This window comes from Onychomys torridus, chromosome 5, assembly GCF_903995425.1.
Source record: "Onychomys torridus chromosome 5, mOncTor1.1, whole genome shotgun sequence".
NCBI classification, from domain to species: domain Eukaryota; kingdom Metazoa; phylum Chordata; class Mammalia; order Rodentia; family Cricetidae; genus Onychomys; species Onychomys torridus.
The window spans coordinates 1,317,373-1,324,591 of NC_050447.1; the positions used below are offsets into that span (position 1 = coordinate 1,317,373).

Here is a 7,219-nt window from a genome sequence, read left to right on the forward strand (position 1 = left end):
TTTGTCAAAAATTATGGTGATTTATCTTCTCAAATCATTATGAAATTCATGATAGTAAGGTAGAACATTAAGCCAAGTGTAGGGAATTTATGAGTCTGGGACTAGAACAATTGCCTAAGTTAAGGACTAGACATTTTTTCCCTTGATATCTATGAGTACAAGCTCTACTTACTAATTTGATGATATTGAGGGTGTTGGTGGATATATTGAGGTCAGTACTATCCCTAGGCAGATGCACCTGGAGTATATAAGAAAGATAGCTGAATATAAACCTAGGAGAAAGCTAGTTAAGAAGCATTCTTCCATGGTTTCTTCTTCAAGTTCCTACCTTGGCTTCCTTACGTGATATATTGTAACCTATAAGATAAAATACCATGCCTCCAGTTGGTTTTGTTTGTGGTGTTTATCACAGCACCAGAAAGAAAAACAGAACAGAAATATGTAGCAATAATAGTTACATTGCTGGATAATATACTATCAGCTCATTTCCCACATTTTATTTATATTTCATCAGCTGATGGATCCTGGAAGTCCTAAACTGCCACTCCCTTGGTATTTAGCCTGACATTTTAGATTCTCTAAATGGCCTAAATGCTTGGGAGTGGGTAGGCAAGTTGTGTGTGCTTTTACTATATCCTGCCCACATTCCTCCTAAGTACCTATTGCAATGAAAAAAGACCATAGTATTTAAATGAATGCATGTAGGGTATCTGGAAAAATGCTTGAGATAAGCTGAGTGTTCCTCATGGGAAAGCCACTGCCATTGTTGTTGGAGTGATTTATTAAACTGTGAGCACCATCAGTTTACAAACCATGCATATCTCATCCCCTACTATATATTCAGTACCAAAACTCCAACATTGAGAGGACACTCAGTTTGTTTAATGAATGGATGGATGATGATACGTGCTTTCCTAAATTTAGAAGGGAACATTGTGGTAGTTAATACTCGTTGTCAGCTTGAATGGATTTAGAGTCACCATGGAAACATGCCTCTGAGACTATTTCTTTCAAAGGGAGAAAAATCCACTCTCAGTGTAGGGGACAGTATGCCATGGGATGAACTTCCAGACTAAATAAAAAGTAGAAATTAAGCTGAACACCTGCATTAATCTCTCTTTTCTTCACAACTACAGATGTGGTGTGACCAGCTACCTCCTTCCCTTCCCATCATAAGGACTTTGCTACCAAGATGAACTATACTCATGAACCACATAAATCCTTTCTTCCTTGATTTATTATTACATGCTATTTATCACAGCAACAAGAAACTAACTAATACAACATGGACTCAGGGAAGGGGATGGCTGTCCATCCTACTGCTCAGAAATATAGTTACCCCTTTGGTAACACATCACAGAACAGAGAAAGTGCATCTTGTCTCAGGAGTCAGGAAACCCACCTTTCAGCATTTACTCTACCTCTAACTTGCTCTTTAACCCTATTCTGTTCTCCTTTTGAAACCCAAGTTCTTATCAAAGGGAAACATACAGTAGTAGAATCTGATTTAAATAAGGGCATGTTCTCTAGGTTGCACCCAGCCATCAGCACATGTGCACTATCTTGCACTTGGTGGAAAGTAGTGGGAGGGATTGCTAAATTTAAACCAGGAAGTTTCATATATAACTTTGGATGTACATTCTTCCCTCAAAACCTTGGAGATCTTAGAAATAAATAAGAATGTCAAAATTGGAAAAGAAGAAGTTAACTTGCTCCTGTTTATCTGATCTTATATATGAAATCCAGGAAGAGCCAAAAAAAACCTTATTAGACTTGATAAATGATTTCAATAAAATTGTAGGCTACAAAGTCAAAATACACAAAATAGCAGAGTTTGTAGTAACAACGAGGTTCTGAAAAAGTCAGGAAAACCATCCCATTTATAATAGCTACAAAGATAAAATAAAACACTTAGGACTACAATTAATCAAGGAAAGGAATGACCTATGCTAATAAAATACTAGTGAAGAAAATTGAAGAGATAAGTAATTAAAACTCCACCAGACTTCCCAGAATAAATATCTTGACAGTGAATCCCAAGAGTTTGTGTCTCACTAACTGCTTCAGACAATTCTGAGAAGATCCTCAGGACAGGTGACACCTGTACACACTTGGCAAAAATTCCACCATGTGTGATTCTCAGGCTGACATCAACCCTAAGGGAGGCATGGGTATGAAAACTACTAGGATCAAGCCCCCAAGGTGGGAAGCTTGGTAGCAAGTCAGTAACCCAGATGTACGGTCCTTCTCTGAGTTGAATATCTACCATACTCTATGTATGCTTCTTCTCTCCTTTTCTCATGTACAAGATAAAGACATTATTATTCATGGCAAGAGAAAGATACAGACATTTACTCAAGGGGCTTCTGGAACTTGGGTGAGGCAACATGATGGGTTCTTCACAAAGAGACATTTGCTCATCATTTTGTCTCTCTGGTCTTCATCCTTAAGGAAGTGGCTCATGCTTTAAGCAATGAATCAATAGAAAACTAAATAAACAGTACAAAGTCTTTATAGATAGAACATGGACCATGTTTCCAAAGTAAGAATATGTTCAGTTCCTGGTTTCAACTCTCTCCTTCTTCTAGTCCAAATTCCTGGGGCAGGCATACAGTTAAGTGACAGACCATTTCTCATCTCAAAGGCTTATCTCCCATGGCCAAAGATATAGGATCCCTAATAAACATGAAGGAAGTGAAAGAGCATGAAGGAAGTGAAGCAAGGTCAATGAACTCACTAGGAGAAATGTTCATTTTGTGAAGGATAGGTGAGAACTCTCCAGACTCCTTGCAAAGACCGGGGTTGTTGGCACCATAGAAGCCAACACTGTTTTTACAACTTGGTGAGTGAAAAGACAAAAGTTACAGCTAGCATGCACAACAGTGAGGAAGAATTTTATTATCTGCAGGCAGGAGTTTCCTGAGATAGCATTCTTTCCTCAAAGAATAAGTAAGGAACTTATTAAGGATACCCATGCATAGTTATATGGAAAGGTGCTTTGGAGAAGGTACACATGCTCAATTTAAGGTACATACTTCTGACAATGCTGTTAGAGTCATAATGCCCTCATATATGATGAGGTGGCATTGTAAAGCCATGGGGTGGGTGACTCCAAGTGGTGCATTCAGCAAGTGTCATGGGTGCTCAACAGGAACTCGAACTTTCTGGTCACCTCTGGCTGCATCATCAGTAGCCTACAAGTGAGGTAATAGGAAAGAGAAAGCAAAGAATGATTAAGCTTGACTTCTAAAAGTAATACAGAGATTCCAGCAGACTAACCACCTCCTCCAGGCCTTTTTCCCCAAGCTTCACATCCTAGCATTCTGCACAATGTCTCCCATGCAGGGGAGAAAATCTTCAAGCTTTTAATGACCAAGTAAAAGAGTACCTTTGAAGAAGAGTTGAAATAGATCTGCTCCCAGTCCCCTGCACTTTTATAGCCTGTAACACCATCATGTGCAGGGTAACAACAGAATCCTGTCAGTCTCCATTGGGTGTCTACAATTTATAATGCTAGATGCCAGTTTTTAAAGTTCACAGACAAGGAGGACTGAACACACATATAGTAAATGGAAATTGAATTTCCTATTCTATAAATACTTCAGAGTTTAGTATAAACAAGGGGATGTGTCTTAATATAAATTACTATTATCTTCAATGCAGGTTATGTTTAACACTAGATTACTGAATCCTCATGTTACATAAGAATATGAAAACGTCCCCCCCTCTGTTTTATAAGGTCGTTAAACACATAAAATTATTTTTATTTACATTTAGATTCCAAATTGGCATAATATAGGAAATCATATGAGATAAGTATTTTCTTACTAAACCTAAGCTGTGGAACCAGCTCCTTCTCCAGCCCCAGCAGCAGCAAAATGGGCAAGTTGGATTTCATGATGCCTTACTGCTGAAACTGTCTAGGTTTTATTCATGTCCTGTTTATGGGTAATTTGTGACTGCACAGATGTCTAATAGGTACAGTACACTCTCATTCCTTTACTATAAATAAAAATAATAAAAGGACCATGTACAGCAGTTGGGAAAACCAAGAAGTGCTAGTAGAGCATCTAGAAATTAGTGACCCTGGGACGCACTTATCCTATACTTCAAGAGCTTATAACCTCAGGGAGGGAATTGCCTGCAGCTGGCAAGGAGGGAGCAAAAAGAACAATAGCTGCACCTTCAGACTCCAGAAGGTGAATTGTAGTCACTGAACTCACTCAGAAACCAAGGTGTAGGGGAGTTCTGGGCATCTACATACTGTGTAATAAGGATAGGTGCCAGATGTGTCTGCCTCCTCTCTCAACCCATATAATCGTCCCTGCCTCCTCAGCTACTATAAGGTGAGCAGCCACACTGTTCCATTCTCCTGCTACTGCCATGATGTTCCTGCCTTGCGTCAGACCTAAAACTGACCAAGGAAGGTTGGAAATCTCTGAAGTCATGACCTAAAATAGAGCTTTCTTCTAATCTGCTTCTTCAGGTATTTGCTACAGTGACTGAAAACCTGGCAGTAATTCAATCTTAACACTAGAAGTTAGAGACAAGCTGCTGCTTTGTCCTCAGTCAAGGACAGCAAGCCAGCTGAGAACCACCTCTAAGGTGACACACTCCCTCCTCTATAGGTACCTTTCCTCAGTCTCTCTCTCTCTCTCTCTCTCTCTCTCTCTCTCTCTCTCTCTCTCTCTCTCTCTCTCTCTCTCTGGTTCTTGCTAATTAAGACCTTTTAAACTCTCCTCTAGTTCATCCTTTGCTGTACTTTTTTTCTGAAAAGCCCCTCCAATACTCCTCCCCTGTTCTCATGGTCAGTGTAGGGAACAGCCATCCTCAGCTCCTATGTCCCTTAGACTCTTGGTGGCTTCAGCTACTATGAGACACTGAACTGAAAACAGGGAAGAATATCTTGGGACTCTCTTTCTCTCTGGCTTTGAGAAACATCTCCAGACACAGTCACCTCATGATGGATCTGCTCAAGAATCCATCTCTGCTGCTGTTCTAGCTTTCACTGAGGAGACTCCCACTATGCCTCTCACCCCCAAGGGAGTAACAGCTTCTCCTACTGGAACTTCGATGTGGCTGTAGGTTTGACTTTTACCCCAGTACCCTCAGTGAACCTTCTTATATTAAACTCCCTCTGGTCTACATACTTTCTGTATTCTTGAGTGGCCAGACAGCATCTCAGTCCCCAAAGAGAGAGGCAACCTGGAGCTATGACAAGAGCATTCACCAGACTCACAAAAGATGTCGGGAATCAGATTAACATTCTGCCGTTTTCATCTTGGTGGGCAATGTCTGTAACCTCTGCCCAATGATAAAGATACTTTTACTCAGCCTTACTGGGAAGATTTTAACCCAATTCACACATATGAAATGACATAAAATGACCTGAGCTACAGTAGATGCTGAGAAACCTAGAATCCGATTCTTTGATAACAAGAAATAGATTCATCTCTTTTGCTGGTTACTCAGTTCAAAGTTGTTAGGGCTTCAGCTGTTTGCAGATACATAGCCTACAGTCATTATGGTAAAGAACTGGAAGGAAGTGGGGGTAAACAGAGTAAGAGAAGGCAAGCACAAGCCAGGCATGGTGGCACACACCTTGAGCTCCACACTTAAAAGGCAGAGGCAGATAGATGTCTGTGAGTCTGAGGCCAGCCTAGTCTTTCTTTTCTGATGTTTTTTAGTCATCAATAGGAAAGCAGGCAGACTCCAGATTAATATTTCAATGGTATTTGTTAACTTCCCAGTTTAACTCACATTCTTTTATGACATTCAGCCATGCGAATTTGAGATCATTTTTCTGAAATTGCACTAAAATTACTTATACTTGCCTGTAACTTTTTTTAAATGTTGATGAAAGAACACTACAAACATACCACTAGTGAGGCAAAATAGGAACAAAGCTCAAAACACCAGACAAAAACCAAGAAAAAGTAAAAGTGCTCATTTTATCAATCTGTTGTTCCCATCTCCACTGTATAGCCCATGATGGCCTGCTGGAATTTCAGGCCTGTATTATCACATCTAGCTAATCCTCTTTCAAATATTTGAATGCCCTCAGTGTCTGAGTTTAAACTCTTCCAATGTTAAATGGAAGGCTGGTATGGATGGAATTATTGTCATAAGAGTCTAGAACAGATAAGCCAGGCAAACGGCCCCACTGGGTGTTGCCCATGCACACACCCTACTTAGACCAAACTACTCAGGCTGGCTGGGCTCAGATGCTGAACTGGACCTTGCAAGTCATTCTTACTCATTGAATTCTATTTTGTTCCATATTTGCTTGTTCCACTATTTTGTAATTAGGACAAGATGAGAGGTTCAATTAGTCTAAGAATGCTTAGTCACACCTCAAACTGTCTTACTCAAATATTTTTATCCTTCTGAACATATACCTAATTTACACCTACAGTTATTTTAAAGATGACAGTAAGTCATCTGAAAAGACAGATGTGTCATGGGGCTAAGGACTGCCACCACCCTTGGGCATGGCTCTGGTGAGTGAGTTGCTCAATGTTGGTGGGCAGGACCATCTAGTGAGTTTTCTCCAAGAAGACCTTGCAGCACCTGAGGCATTGCTGGTACACCACTTCGAAGTCAGAATCATTGCCATAATAGGAATCTTCAATAATCCCAAGTAGCTTAATTTTAGATTTGCAGTTTTTAAGTTGATTACTTCTTCTATTCAAATCTCTCAGATTGCTTTCATCCATACATAGTATATAATAGATTGTGGCAAGTCTTCTCTTGTAATATGTCTTGCCTTATGGGCTGTGCTAATGCCATGACTTCTTAGCTGACAGCTCTTGGGGTCTGGGGGCCAGCCAATATTCTAGTCAAAAGCAGCGCTGCTATCAATGGTCCAATTATCTGAAACATTTTCATCAGTTACCAATTTTCTGAAAACTGCTTCTGCAATGGGTGACTGGCAAATGTTACCCAGACACCTGTACAACATTGACTTAGACCCAACCTCTGCCATCTTTCAGTACAGCCTAGTCTACATACAAAGATGCAGGCTAATTGGGGCTCCATGATAAATTATTGTGTAAAATATAATAATAATAATAATAATAATAATAATAATAATAATAAAATAATGGTGATTCCATTCTAGGAGATGTGCTAAGTCCCTTAAGTAATTTTCTTGACTATTTAAAATTATATTAAGTTATTTTTTGTATTATTAAAAATTTTTATTTATTTTGCATACCAA

The 7,219-nt window shown here is 39.5% G+C and overlaps 1 pseudogene; it reads right to left on the bottom strand.

Annotated features, from left to right (window-relative positions):
- Positions 1-6,536: 6,536 nt before the first annotated feature.
- On the bottom strand, positions 6,537-6,985 carry LOC118583509 (annotated as a pseudogene).
- Between the last annotated feature and the right edge of the window lie 234 nt (positions 6,986-7,219).